Source organism: Cupressus sempervirens, chromosome 6 (assembly GCF_028749045.1).
Source record: "Cupressus sempervirens isolate cs-2001-9-10 chromosome 6, ASM2874904v1, whole genome shotgun sequence".
NCBI lineage: Eukaryota > Viridiplantae > Streptophyta > Pinopsida > Cupressales > Cupressaceae > Cupressus > Cupressus sempervirens.
Genome location: NC_143123.1, coordinates 182,915,468 through 182,931,881, shown reverse-complemented (window position 1 = coordinate 182,931,881; position 16,414 = coordinate 182,915,468).

Below are 16,414 nucleotides of genomic sequence, written 5' to 3'. Positions count from 1 at the left end.
AGAGGGGGAAGTGCTTGTCAAAGATAGGAGAAAAACTTGTAGGAATTTCAATGTTAGGACTACAAAGATGGGAATTTTTAGAGAAGCTATGAATCCTCAGATTCTAGTGGCTAACCAGGAATAGCCCCGGCTTGAAGAGCTCATTGACCCAACTATTTTGGCCATCATTGATAATGCTAGGGAGATGGGAATGAATCTTTTGAACAATGCTTGTAACAACATGATTGATAATTTTAGATCAATAAAGTGTCTATACCATGAGCTAGAAGATGTCAGAGAGAAGGTTGGTTAGTTGGAGGGCAACACAAAAAATATAGATAATGAGAACCAGGAGGAATAGGAGGAAAGAGTCAATTTGGCTGAGAGGAGAATAAAGAATTTGGAAAACTACAATCATAATTTGGCTAATCAAATGATTTCTCTCCTCAATTTGATAAATGACAACATTCTCTCCTTAACCAATGTGCTTAAAGACAGAGGCCTACTAGCTAGCAAGGATGGTAAGGACGAAGGTAGAGCTAGGTCTGATGAAGATATGGCCACTGATATCACCTATACCAATTTGGACCAAGATATGCAAAAAGCCCAAGAGTAGATGGTGAAGGAGAACCAAAAGATTTATGAGGTAGCCCAGGCCATGTAGGATCTCAAGAGGAAGAATGAAGAGTAACCCTCTTGTTTTGTCTTTTTAATTTTTTGCTATATTTTTTTTGGCTTTTGGTTCTAGCTTTTGCTAAGTTCTGTTAAAATATAGTTTTTTTTTTTGGCCTTTTCATTGGCCTCTGTTATTGGTTGGGCCTTGTGCTTATTATCAGTTGTTTGACTTTTTTTTATCTGGCTAGGCTTCTATTGCTTATTTTCAACCATGTTTATGTAGCTACTTTTGGCTTTTAGGGTCCTTGTAAAACCTGTTTATCTTATAAAAAACAATAATAATCTATCATGAAATATGCATGCATAAATGCAATAAGGCTAACATCTACCAAAGGGTTATTAATAAGCATGCAAATCTCTAAGAAATCTCTAACACTATACTAGCATAATAACAATACAAATGAGGGAGATGATAAATGGTTGAGACAAGGGCTCTATTTATAGGCTTGAGAGAGGCCTTCGAGAGGTGGCATCTACATGGCATCCACATAGGTACCACAAGGGAGACACATGGGCTAAGGAGACAAGCCATGCAAAGGTCAACATAATCCTTTTTGGTGAAAGAGATGACTCAAGGTTTTCACACATGTGTGAGCAACCTTGGAGAAAGGAAAGGAGGAAAAGTGTGTAAGAGTGTAAGACATTTTGGATAAAATAATAAAAGAGAGGCATTCTTGGATCTTGAGTTTCTCACACATGTGTGAGCAAACACTTAGGGGGTAAAAGGTGTTTTAGAAAGGTGTTTAGGATTAATTAAGTGGGATTAACTAATGGGTAGGCTTAGAAGGATGAGAGTGATGGGTGTAGACTAAGTTTTAGAATGGGATTAGGATTAAATTAAATAGGATTTAACTTAATCACATGATTAAAGAATTTAATAAATTGAGATTTATTTAAACGAGGATTTATGAAGCACTACGCATTAAATAAATTTAATACATTAGAAAGGATGCATTTTAATTAAATTTAAATACACTAGGGGAAGTGAACCTATTTAATTAAATAAATTTAATTAAATAAGTAGAAGAATATGACAAATATAATTAATTAATAAATACTCAAATATAATATCAAAAGAAATATTAAATAAATTAATATAGCATTTGGAATGATTTTAAGAATCTATATTTTTCCCCTCTTTGATGCGATGTCCAGATGACATTATATCAAAGAAAAGAAAATATAGGTTGCCTCAAAGAGGATAGAAGTCCTAGGAGTTACATCATAGTGACAACAATAGAGGAGGGTGCCCCCTCAAGGAAATGGGGTGAAAACGGAATATATTTTTCCCCATTTTCTTGAAATAGACACATGAAGAAAAAGAGAAATAAAAAGGCTTAAAAGAAGTCCTTACATGACTTGTTGGTAAATTCAAATGAAATAGGGTGAAGTGGATGATAATTAATCTAGATAATGAAGCTAAATTCATCCTGACTACATGATAGTAAGGGTTTAAATTTTTTTCATATGGGAGAGCACACCCTAGTTGGATTTTGCAAAAGGGGTATTTTATATGAATATTATTGGATGGATTGTTATGCAAGTTCATCAAAAGTTCTAAACGGAGGTGAAAATTTGGTAAAATATTTTATGGCTTGTCCCCTTAAGATTTTAGAAAAGGGCCTCATGAGGTATGTGTCCTCATGCATGAAATCCATGCTAAGAGCATAAAAGTGTCATACATGATCATGTGGATCACCATTTTCATCATATTTTTCATACTTGGGAACCTCTATATCCCAAGGAAATGGCACCATGTAGAGACTTCTATCAAACAAGAGAGCACATGTGGTTTCTACAAAGGAGGTTTTGGGTTGCTTTTTCCCATTTGTAGTTGATAAAGTTGACTTTGTAGGTCTTGCATTTATTTCCTTAGGACCTTAGCTTTAGTTGGCTCTTTTTTTTGGATGATCCTTTTAACATCATAATCATGAGGGAGCTTCCATCCCGAAGAAGTCATGTATTGGAAATATTGTTCTTTATTTTGTTTTAAGGCTTTAAGAATAAGTTTTTGGAGAAGCTCATCTTGTTGAAATCTCATGAGGTCCTCACTAGTAAACCTCATTATCTACCTCTCTCTCATGGTGTGATTTTGAAGGTCTAGGTGGTGAGGAAGATCTTGTTACAGGTTTCCTTGGATATCTTGGCAGAGTGTTATTTCCATTGTTTCAAAAAGACATGTTGTTAATTAATGGATTTCTATAGGTGGCATGAACATGTATGTTCTCAAAGTCATGTGCATGATTACTAGTCTCCACAAGTGGGTGAGACATTTCCCTAGTAACTATATGCCTAGCTTCTTCTAATATTTCTCTATCTACCTTGGTTCATTCTTCTCTAAGTTCAAAGAGGTCCTCTAGGTAGTGGTTCCTCTCCTTGGGGTTCATGGTGAGAAAAATACTACCAGTAGCCCTAGGAGTGTCAAAGGGAGTATCAAAGAAATTGTCAAAGTGGTAAAGCAAGTTGTGCTAAGTAGTGGTGTTAGCCTCTTCATGTCTATCAAGGACAAGATCTTCCTCACATACTTTCTTACAAGGATGTCTTGTAGGATTTGACAATTGTGCAAAAGTAAAAGAGGGATGACTTCCTTGACCAACTTGGAGTCTAGTCAAAACTGGAATGTAAGAGTAAGCCTTTAGTATAATAAGTCAATGCAAATACTTTCAGGATTTAAAATTCTATAACCAAAATGTCCTCTTGTAAAAAGATAAAGTGGGGCAAATAGCTTGTCAAAAGTGCCCAAGAGTTTACCATACTAGTGATTATAGCCAAGAGTTGAATAAGAAGCCTAATAGAAAATAGCTAGGAGGATAGAGTAACTGCTTTTTTGACAAGTGAGAAATAGAGACATGAAGCTCATAACTCATCTTTTCATCTTAAGACAATATCAGGCATGTAGTTTTTACACTAGATCATGGTAAGACCAAGTGCAAACACCCTTACTTCAACTAAAACACAATCTAGACACAATTATGTAAGAAACAAAAACCAAGTGATAGTTTACAACAAACGAGGCAACAATATATCAACACATTTTATTATATGATAGTATCTATAGTAGGTGGGTGATACTTTTCATACATGTGATACATTCTAGTAGGTCATTCGATTGGCTATAACATAGGAGGATGTCATGCTTTCTTAAGTAGTATAATACTTTTGGCAATCTAAAGTATCATGAGATATTTCTATAAATAATCATGCAATAAAAGTTCAAAAAAATTTGTAACATATGACTTGATTCCTAAAATTTCTATGTTTTGATCCAAATTTTAGGTGTTTTAGGCCAAAATATAGTTGTGTGTAAGTAAAAATGGGTTTTGAAAGGACCCAAAACCTTTTACAAAGAACCAAATAGAGGCTCTCATCAATTTCTTTGTCATCCATAACCTTTGTCTTCTTTGAATTTTCACTTGTGCATTATTGGGTCCTTGATCCTCTTTCATATCCTTAGCACCTTGAATTCTCTCCTCTTCTAGTTTTTCTGGCATATTCTTGATGTTCTCTGCAATAGTCTTCAAGATGGAACAACTCTAGGTTACAAGTTTCTTTACCACAATCTTAGTACTGTCAACTCTATTTCTCATCACATACATCTTTTTATGCATGTCCTTCATCATTTTATCCATAGATCTATTCTTTTCTTCAAGATGTTGGAATCTCTTCATTAAATTCTTGACTTCATCTACATTCCCAATAACATCTGAAAGCCTATGCGAATGTTGGCCTAAAGTTATCTTACCTTTAGTAGTCCTTCTTAGCTGATCAAAATCCCTTTTGATATCCTTCATCTATTCCTTCATACTATTAATGTCCCTTCTCATCACACCAGGTTTTCCAAAGATACCTTTCATATACCCCCAATCATCTTGGGCACTGCTCTAATTCTAGTTTTCCTCATCTATATATAGAGTATCATTTTTATCATTTACCTCCTTGATGCCTTTTTTTGTAGCCTTTCCTTGAAACATCACCTTCTTACCTTTTAGATCCTTCTTTTGTATCAGGGGCTCATCATTAGAGGGAATGTTCATGCCTTTGTCAGTCTTCTTTGCATTAGTTCTGGTACTAATCTTACCAGTTTTGCTCTTGGCCTTCTTCCCTTTTTCCTCCTCAAAATCTTCATGTAATCCTATCTTCATCTCATTACCCACCTCAATTCTTTTACTTTTCTTGGATAATGAGCTCCTAGGTGAAAGGTTTTTCCTCTTCTTGTTAACCATCTCATCTTCTTCCTCCTTTGTATCCTCTTCATGATATTCATCTGAATCACTCCCCTCTGTATCACATTCCAATTTTTTTTTTGCTAATTCAGGGTCTATCCACTTGTTTAGGCTTTATAAGATTCATAATCAACACCATGAAACCCTCATTATAGGCATGATCCCCTTCAAGGTCATTTCAGTTTGCAACAATAAATACAAAGTTTTGAAAACAATTAGGGATACAAGCATATATCTTGAAATAGTCAAAAAGGGACAAAGCAACCTTTTCAACACAAGAATTTGTGAAATCTCAAAAATCAAACCCTATGAATGCTACCACCATGTGTATGTTCAAAATGCTTTCAGTGGTTTAGCACATTTGAAAACATGCCAAGCAAAACTACCTAGTGTAATACCCCAAAATTGGCTCATTGCCATCTCAACCAATTTTCGTCTATTTCTCATCAATTCTAAAATCCTATGTCACTAGGAAATTCTCATTCTGCTACTCACTACTTGACTTAATTGTCAAATGCAGAAAACCCTAATCTACATTCATCATTTTTCCTATTTAATTCCTATAGTACTCACTCATATTAGCCACATTAAACCTATTTGATTTAAATTTAATTTAATCTAAAGTATTCATACTTTATTAAATTAAATTCTCCTAAGGCTAATGTACTACAAGGTTAAATTAATTTAATTTAATAAATATGCCTATTTTAATTAATTAAACAATATTATTAAATTAAACGAAAAAGTTATTTCTAATTAATTAAACAAAGTTATTTAATTAAATAGGAAGTCATTCCTAATTAATTAAGAAGTTATTTAATTAAATGAAAAAAGTGTCTCTAATTAATTAAATGATATTATTTAATTAAATTTAAAAAAAGGTATTTATGAGAGCATATCTCATTTTAATAAATTAAATATTCTTCCTAATTATCCTCTTCAGTTCAAAATGGAAATTCCTAGATAACTACTGATTGAATTAGAAGTGACCCAAATCACTTCCTCTCACACTAAAGTCTATCTAAGTTGACTGACTCTTACACTCAGATCTGAGCCAGTTAACTCCCTCTAATTTGGGAATCTTCCATCATAACTAAACTTTATCTTCAATCTTCTTTGTCAATCTGAATTGATCTCAATTGTTGATGGATTCCTTGGTTCTATTTAAAAGACTCCTAATTCCTCATTACAGGGGTTGGAATTTGAATAGTATTGAATTGTTGTCGAATTAAATACTCATGTCGCTTTCTAGCTTTCACATTGCTATTACTTTTAAATTCTCATTTAAAATAAGAATGCATACATTTAGCTTAATGTCTTTTATTTCTTAGATTAATTTCTTGTACTTCATCTAGATTACTTACATATCATATAGGTTTAATTGCATTTAAATCCTTCATTCTTAGAGGGTCTAGTTATCTACACCTCAAATTTGAGGACATTAATCAGGCAAAATCCTTCTAGATAGAAGGCGACAAGTCGCTCTATTGGTTCTTCTTGGATGAACTATTCCATGTTTATTCTAGGATGATTCCACAGGTAAAGACTATGTCGAAGTGTCTGTGAGGCTCAAAGGCCCACATTTCATAGGTACAGCTAAGTCAGTAAATTAACTTGTTTTGCGTGTTTGGGTGAGAAAGTAAGGTAGAGGAGTATGCTCTTTCCCCTTGGGGGAAAATAAAAACTTTGACCCTTGCGATTAAACCACCAGTCTGAGTCAATCCTTTAGAGGGCCTGTTGGAGTAATCCAACCTCTAGGAACAACCCAAGTGAGCACACTCCTTTCATCATAGATTCCAACTCACAATAATCAAGATGTTTTGTAGATCAAAAGACTCCAAAGCGGGATTAATTTCTTCCCCTTGATTCTTTATATCACATATCAAGGGGAAGCTCTATTTGTGCACTAGTCGGCACTGGCTCCTAGCTTTCCAAGCAAGTAGTGTACACTTTCAGATGCTAATGTGGGCTACTGGTCTCAACTTCACTTGCAGAGCCATTGGGAATTAATATGAACAGAAGCCAAGTAAAAACCTTGTAGTTAGAAGCCACCCGATTCACCTTCGAAAGGAGGCATAATCTTTTTGCAAGGAGGGGGAAGAATCTCTCTTGTAGAACTCACCATAGGCATGCTACTGGATGTTTGAAGGTGGTATACTCACTCCTCCCCTGCCACAAGGGTGCTCATTTAGCGTATGCTATTGAGTCCTTTGAATATACCAAAAACATGGGCGGCCTCTAGGGGGTGACACGACTGTGTGAGGTACATGCATGTGCATAAGATGTGGGACAAAGGTTTTTCCTTCTCTACCAATTTTTGTTTTTAGGGATAAAAGCATGTTTTTTCTTGAGTCATAAACAAGTCCAAAAATATCTACAACAAATAAAGGTCAAGACTCCCCTATCTTGTCGAGTTGCTTTCCCTTGACAAGACTTTTTTTGATTACTGCTTGCTTCTCGTGTCTTGTGAAAAACACTTTGTCTTACTTGAATCCCAATGTCATTTTATAAACTTGAAAATCAACCTTGCAATCTGCCTGTTATCTGTCAAAACTTAGCAACAATCTATTTGGAATAGTCTAAAATTGTCAAAATCTCTTTGAAACCCAATGTTGTTGTTAATTTGGTCCTAATTTTTGCGCATAGACTTGTACTTTCTCGCGCTAGAATACATTTTTTCATGTGAGCCATCTTAGATCTTCATGCGAGATCTTATGTATACTTGCATGAGATCTTGCATCTATCCTGAGTTGTCCTGTCATTTCTTCGCACAAGACAAAAAAGTCCTCGCGTGAAATTAAACCACTGTCATGAATCTTTGCGTGGCCCGTTGAACTTCTTTATGTGGCTCACAAAGAATATTTGCGTGAGATCCTGCTCTAAAACTATGAAATTATTTTGTTTGACCAATCTGCATCCTCCATCAAGTTAGCTTCCTGCACTAAGTTGTCCTTTTCTATCTGTGCACAATCCTAAATAGTGACATTTAGCTGAACCAAAGATTTTTGATCCCCATTTTGAGTAGTCTTATCTTTTACTTCTTTGGATTCTTGTTCCTTAATGCTTGTCATACTCCATGTTGTGATAGTCATAACCTTTGGCTATTCTAGCCTTCAAATTAGACTACTTGTGCCTTAGTATACAACATTCTTTTCTTACCCTATTGAGATTCAGTCTTAGTGCAGTCCTTGTCCGGGTTCTTGCTTCTTGTCCTTATCTATGACTATCACAACCAAAAGTAGCAACATGTTTTATCCTCTTAGACTCAGGTGAGGTCATGCCAAGGGTTATAATTGTGATAGAGGTCTCTTACCTTTTGTTATGCAATCTGTATCTAGTTCGGCTAGTGAGGCATCTTCATGATCTCCCTCACCTACCTGGTCACCTCAAATTCAACAAACATTTTCCATAAACTTGCAAAAAGTTAGGAATCCTTTGTACCAAGAGGATACTAAGACAAGTAGGGGTCTTATATTACCAAACACTATGTCTGGCTCCTTTTTCAAATGACCTTTTGAAATGCAACACACTGAAATTGAACACGTTCCTACAATGACTAATCATGAACCTGAACATGGTAATCATAGTAGACATCAAGAACCACCACAGAATGACAAAGAGAAAGAGAAAGACCATGACACTGATGAGGAATAGGAAGAAGTAGAAATACTTCCTAAACACATAGCAAAATGTCAAAGAGACAAAAACTTTAAAAAGGTCATGGGAATCCTACTCAACAAAGAGAAAGAAAAGTACTTTCTCAAACTTTCTCAAGAGGGAGCAAAGATACCCTCTCATTTCAATGTGGAAACCATTATCATGCCTGAAGAAGAAACTAAGACTTTTAAAGTCCAAAAACAATTGAAAATTATGTAAGACCAATTGGCTCAGATGATGCATGAGAAAGAGAAACCCACAAAGACATACACATTGGATGCTCTTTGTCCATTTCCATTTGACAAAAGCATAAACATGTCACCTTTCCCATGAGGCATAGAGCTACCCAAATATGACAAGTACTTTGGTACTACTAATCCCCAAGATCACTTGCGGGAATTTGGTGCTTTGTCTATGGAGTTTATACATGATCAAACATACCTCATGTGTTTATTCCCTAGAAGCCTAGGTGGTCAAGCTTTGGAGTGGTTCTCACGTTTACTCCTGGTATTAAGATGTTTGACGAAATTGCCAATCTATTTGTTCAGCAATATTCTCATAACATACAACACCCTGTCAATATTTGAGATCTATGCAACCTTAAATAGAAAGTTGAAGAACCTTTTCTCACATTCCTCCAACGGTGGAGACAACTATACACTAAGTATTCTTGTAAAATTCTAGAAATAGACAAGCTTGACATTTTCACTGATAACCTCCTACCTAATTTTGGATATAGATTCCAACTTCAAGGTCCATGTACCTTTGAAGACATGATCACATAGGCTATGTGCATCGAGGAATTTATGGTCAAGAAAGGTGAACTCACTCTTCAGAGGGACATAAAACAAGGTTCCACTTCCAACAAGGACAAAACCAAACATGTCAACAAGAACCAAGAAATTGTACATGATGAAGTAGTTGAGAAGGTCACACCCAAACCTACTAAAGTGGCATTTAATCTCATAGACAGCCTCAAAGTAGCCAAAAATGCTAAGAAACCTCCCCCTAACAACAAAACATCTGGGAACAAACCAAGAAACTCATGGACAACACACCCCAAGTGAGAGTATACACCCTTGGGAGAACCTTTGGATGTGGTTTACAAAACATTGCTACAACATAACCTTATTTCACTGGAATGGATAACCCTCATCCCTATGAGCCACAACCACATCCACCATGGTGGAATGAGACCTCATTTTGTGAGTATCACCAAAACAAGGGACAGAAAACTAGCAACTATATAAACTTGTGCTATAAATTCTAGGACATGATTGATGCTGGTGATATTATGGTAGATGGACATAACAAAAACTTGGATCACAAGGTGTTCAAAGAACCTTTCCCAACTTATGAAAAAGGAGAGACTTCGAAACCACAACCCTACAACAAGGTCAACTATACATACTCCAATGATGACAGTGTCATTCACATGGTTAAACCTGTGGATTCTGAATACTGCAACATTATTACTATTAAGGGAAAACAAGATAACGAAAAACCCAAGACATCTTTTGTCTTGAGGGGCCCTACTCTCAACGCAATGGATAATACACCATCACAACACTATGCTAATGCTATCACTCATTCTCGCACCAAGTTGGTGCTCAAAGGCCCTTCCCCTCCTACTTCAGATCTTGAACAACACAAAGACAAAGCCCTTGTTGGACCATCTGGAAAAGGTGCAAAACCCACAACAAACTTGACAACAACTAGTTATAGTGTTCTCAATCAATTAAAATGAACTAATGCTTAGATTTCCATCATTGAGCTACTTAAAATCTTGCCTACTCATAGGAAAATTTTGGACAAAGCCCTCACTGAGGCAAATGTTCCTCAAGATCTTGATCTTGAGCAATTCCAATCCATGGTAGGTCACCTGACCTCACCTTATCTTATGACCTTCTACAAGGAGGATGATAACTCACTTAGCCACCTACACAATCAACCTCTACACATTGAGGTTATGATCCACCAGATATGTGTTCATCGAGTACTCATTGATAATGACACTAGCTAAATATTGTCTTTGCTACTCTTCTTAGACAATTGAATTATTCTAAGGACTCTATTGATCATCAACATAAGATCACTATCAAAGTGTATGACGAAGTGGAATGAAAGTCTCTAGGTCTTGTGGTTTTACCCATTCGCGTCGATCCTGTAGAAAGGGATGTCACCTGTCAGGTGCTTGACATTCCCTTGGCTTACAACATTCTGTTGGGATGGCCATGGATACATGAGATGTGCGCAGTGCCATCCACATACCACCAATGCAACAAGTTCCCATTTCATGGCTCTGAAGTTACTATTCCTGCCACTACTATCTATACCTACAACATGCTCAAGGCTACTAAAATTTTTATCCCTACTAACCATGAATCCACTGATTATCACAATAATAAGCTGAAACAAATCAAACAATCATTCAAATTCCAAGAAACTAGCATGGGAGAGTACCACATTGAACTAGTGCTCTCATTAAAATCTCTCTCAAAGTCTCCTCAACATTATGGGAGACCTTTAGAGGCAAAGAAGCCATTCATGCTAACACCTCAGACCAAGTATAATGGCACTTTTGTCAAGGCTATAGTGCCCTTAGAAGATGAAAGTGAAAATAGAGCCATTGCAGCATGGCTGTATAGAGAAGAGGCTCCAATGGACCTAACAGAGCAAGCTCGAGAAATCACTCCTGAGAAATATGGACCTGGTCTTAGGCTTATGAAGCATTTTGGTTACAAGGGAGCTGGCCCTATTGGGTGCAATAACAATGGCCTAATTGATCCTATCAAAGAAAGAGCTTGAAGTGACCATGATACAACTGGCCTAGGATTTAAGAAGGTTCCTTTTCATTTGGGACCAAATAAATTCATACCAACACCTGAGAGTTCATCTGAAAATGAGTCACACACCGAGATAAATACTCAAGAGGAAGAATCTGATGATGAGGATTCCTATCCTCATCCTATTCCTTATGATCTCGCTAAATTCTTTACTGAGCCAGATGACTTTGTACCACATGTTAGCACTGTGGATGATACTAGTGACTCTTCTAAGGACAATACTGAGCAACTCAAATATCATTCAGAAAAGGGAGAATCTAGTCAGTCATTCCATATTGAGTATTTGTGTAAGAACCCACAGGATGAAGGTGAGTATGTCCCTATCACTATTGGAGAGTTCTATAATCTTTCATCATGTAGCACTGATTCTAAGGAATATGAGTTTGACTCTCTTTCAGAAGTGACTACTAATAAAGACATTGACCAAGTGCATGTCTATGAAAACCAAATCGAAGTGGGTGAAACATCTAGGGTTAGGTCACATGGGTCTAATCCAACTAGTGTCCTAGAGTCATCAATTACTGACATTTGTACTCTAAGGTGTTTGAACACACCTATGGATGAGGTCACCATAGGTCTCAAATTGCTGGTCCAAGCACTTAATGACTATACTATGAACACAATTGAACTAGCCACTACTCTCTCACTCACACATCTTAAGCTTATAGACTAGAACCCTAATGCATCTAGCGAAGTCCCCACATTCCAAAATGACTATGCTCTTGCCTATTACCTAAATGCTATCAAACTTGTAATGTCTTGAACCAATGAGTAGAGTATCAACATGACTAAGGCTAACATCAAATATCTCAGTCATATAATTAAAAAGAAAAAATGAAAAAGGTTTGATGGTGAAAACCACATTGTGGCAGTGTTGGAACCCAAAAAAGGAAAAATAAAAGACATATCCAAGGGTGAAAACCTCTTTGAGGCGCCCGCAAATGAGATATTTGATGCACTTCCAAGTCACTTTCAGGAGAGATCATTAGTGTTGATAGAGCCGATGTAGCCAATTAACCTAGGCACAAAAGAACATCCTCATATGATACATCTGGCATAGTCACTATCACCTGAAGAGAAGGAAGAATTCATTGCCTTTTTCAAAGAAAAGAAAATAAATTTCGCTTGGACATACTCTAACATGCTAGGACTGGATCTCGATCTTATCATGCATCACTTTTCCATAGCACCAGGCATCAAACCAGTTAAATAGAAGCTTCGAAAAATGCATCCTCATGTTGCATTACTCGTCAAAGCAGAATTGGAGAAACTACTAAAATTTGGTTTCATCCGTGCAATTGATTATGCTGAATGGATATCCAATATTGTTCTAGTTTCCAAGCACGATAAATCTATCAGGGTTTGTATCGACTTCCATGATCTTAACTTGGCATGTCGTAAAGATGAATTTTTGCTCCCTAATATTGATATGATCATGGACATGATAGCTAGCTATGAGATGGACTCACTTATGGATGGTTTTTCTGGATACAATCAGATTACAATTGCGCTAGAAGACCAAGAGAAAATGGCTTTGACATGTGCATGGGGAACCTTTTGTTGGAATGTAATGTCATTTGGTTTGAAGAACACTAGTGCTACATATCAGCGAACTGTTATTACAATTTTCCATGACATGATGCATAGAACCATGGAGGACTACGTTGATGATACCTTGATCAAAAGTGCTAAATGCAATACTCATCTACAAGATTTGGGTCCCATCCTAGATCTCATGGAAAAATTCAGTCTTCGACTCAATCCTAAGAAATGCGCATTTGGTGTCATATCAAGGGAGTTGCTAGGATACATTGTTTCTGCAAAAGGAATTGAGGTAGATCCGACAAAAATACAAGAAATAATGGACATGCCACCACCTCAAAACATTAGTTAGATGAGAGGACTACAAGGAAGGCTCCAATCTATTCATAGGTTTATTTCACAATTAGCAGATAGATCACAACCCTTCACAAAGACCTTACGTAAGGGGGTAAAATTTAATTAAAGCCAGGATTGTGAGAAAAGCTTAACATAGATCAAACAATATCTTGTCAATCCACCAATCCTAATGCCTTCCATTCATGGGAAGCCTTTTCTTTTATACATCTCGACAACTAAAACGTCTCTACGAATCCTTTTGGCTTAGGAAGACAATGAAAACAAAGAAAGGGTTATTTACTACTTGAGCTGAACACTGGTCTCTTATGAGAAAAACTATAGCATTATTGAGAAATCTCGCTTGGCAGTTGTCTTTACTTCCTAGAAGTTGAGACACTACATGCTTGCCTACACTATGAGGCTCATGGCTAAAATAGACCCACTAAAGTACTTGCTCAGTAAGGTAGCTCTCACAGGAAGATTGGCTAAATGGGTTATGATACTCAGTGAGTTTGACATCCAATACGTTGAACGCAAGGCTATCAAGGGACAGACAATTGCAGATCAATTGGCCGATGCACCCGTACAGAGTCTTCTACCAATGAACATTGATTTCCCAAATGAGTCGATTATGACACTCACGCACCACACATGGGTTATGTTCTTTGATAGGCCCTTCACACAACAAGGATCAGGTGTTGGATTACTCTTTATTACACCACAAAGATACTCATTGCCCAAAGCATACAAGATTATGTTTCCTTATACAAACAAAATTGCTAAATACGAGGCTTTGGTCAATGGCATGAAAATTGTAGCTAAATGGAGAGTGGATCAGTTAGATATCTTTGGTGACTCTCAGCTTGTCATCAACCAAGTTAATGATGTGTACCAAACAAAGGATGAGAAACTAATTCCTTATGAGCGCATGGCTGATGACTTAAAGAAGTATTTTGCACACATCACCTTCCAGCAAGTTCCACGAGCAGATAATTAAGCAGTTGATGCCATGGCTACTCTAGCCTCCCTACTAAAAAATGCTTGAAAATGATCTTTGACATGAGTTCTTGGTGGAAGCATTACACTACCCAGCCTATGACACCCCTGATTCTAAGATGATCTGTTCTATTATAGGACAAGAATCATCTCACTACCATTACATTTATTCCTACCTTCATAATCAAACCATTCCAAAAGGTCTAACCTAGAATGAGAAATGTTACCTAATTCATAATGCTTCACATTATGTCATTATTATTGATGATCTATATAGGAGAGGTCTCAGAAAAACACTCCTTAGGTGTTTAGAACCCAAAGAGTCCAAATGCACATTAATTGACATTCATGAGGGCATTTGCAGAGCTCATTTTAATGGCCTGACACTAGCTCACAAACTCCTTTGTGCTGGTTACTACTGGCCCAAAATAGAGCAAGAAGCTATCAAGTATGCTAGATCTTGCAAGCAGTGTCAGCTACACAGGAATCTAATTCACACTCCATCCAGAGAGCTGATTCCTTCTACTAAAATATGGCCATTTCAACAATGGGCCTTCAACTTGGTGGGACAGATCCACCCAACCTCCTCTAATGGACATAAGTTCATTACCATGGCTATAGATTATTTCAAAAAGTGGGTAGAGGCAGTACCTCTCACAGTTGCTGATGGCAAAACTATAGCACTTTTCATCACAAACTACATCATCTGTAGATATGGTGTGCCATCCTCAGTCATTACTGACAATGGAGGACAATTCAAGAATAAAGACCTCAAGGAACTATGCAAGAAATTCAAAATCACACAACATTGGTCTTCCATTTATTACCCCCAGGGTAATGGCCAGGGTAAGGTATCCAATAAGGAGGTCCTCAAAATTCTTCATCGCTCAGTCAGCAAATTAGGGAGAGACTAGCATCTCTAGATCAATCCAGCCCTTAGGGTGTATAGGAAAAGCATCAGAACTCCAACGGGCATGACTACCTTTGCATTGGTGTATGGCACAGATGTTGTGCTTCCAATAGAGGTCGAGATTCCTACCTTGAGAATCTCTATGAAGGGCCTTATCATTGTTGATGACTACAAGATAGCTCAACTTCAAGAGCTTGTGTTACTAGATGAACGACAACAAGTGGCATGTGATCATCTGCAAGCATATCAAAAACAAATGGAAAGAAGCGACAATCGAAGGGTCAAGCCATGTGACTTCCAATTGGGTGATCTCATCTTGAGAGAGAACCCTAAGAATCAATAATAGCTAGTACAAAAAGGAAAGTTTGAACCAAACTGGCTTGGTCTGTACATCGTTACTGCAGTATATGGGTCTGGCGCTTATCAGCTTTCCACAACCGAGGGAGAAGTGCTAAAAGAACCTGTCAACACTCTCCAATTGAAGCAGTTTTACAGTTGATCTAATATCAAGTAAGCTCTTTGTACATATCTATATGTCTTGAAAAAAATCCTAAAAATCAAAAAAAGTCCTAAAAAAAATTGTTACCCTAGTGAAAACCTAGCAATAGGTACCTTGGTAACACCAAAAAAAATACAAAAAAGAGAAAAATACAAAAAAAAACTGAAAAAACAAAAAAAGTGTCATTGATGAAAACCTGGAAACAGGCATCATGGTAGTAAAAAAAGGAAAATCTTGCCAAGAAGGTGAAAACTTGGTAAATAGGCACCTCTTGTTCCCAACACTTCATCTTGTAGTGCATCTTCTAGCTATTCTATATAGTCACTTTCATGCTTTCACTTTCTTGCTTTTCCTCCTTTCCGCTCATGTATCCATGGATTGAGTCTTGTTATAGCTTGAGGGAATTCTCCTTTAGTGTCACTACTTTCGAGATTCTCCTCATAGAATCTCCTTTGTGATAGTCACCAGTGGTCTTCACTTTCCTCACTGTGTCTGCCTACTATCATCAATGCCACTACTTTCTAGATTCTCCTCATAGAATCTCCTTCGTGACAGTCACTAGTGGTCCTCACTGCATCTGCCTACTATCACCACTGTCGCTATTTTCAAGATTCTCCTCATAGAATCTCCTTCGCGATAGTCACCAGTGGACCTCACTGCGTCTACCTACTCTCGCCACTATACCTCATTTTCAAGATTCTCCTCATAGAATCTCTTTTGCAACAATCACCATTTGTTTCAGCTATGTCTA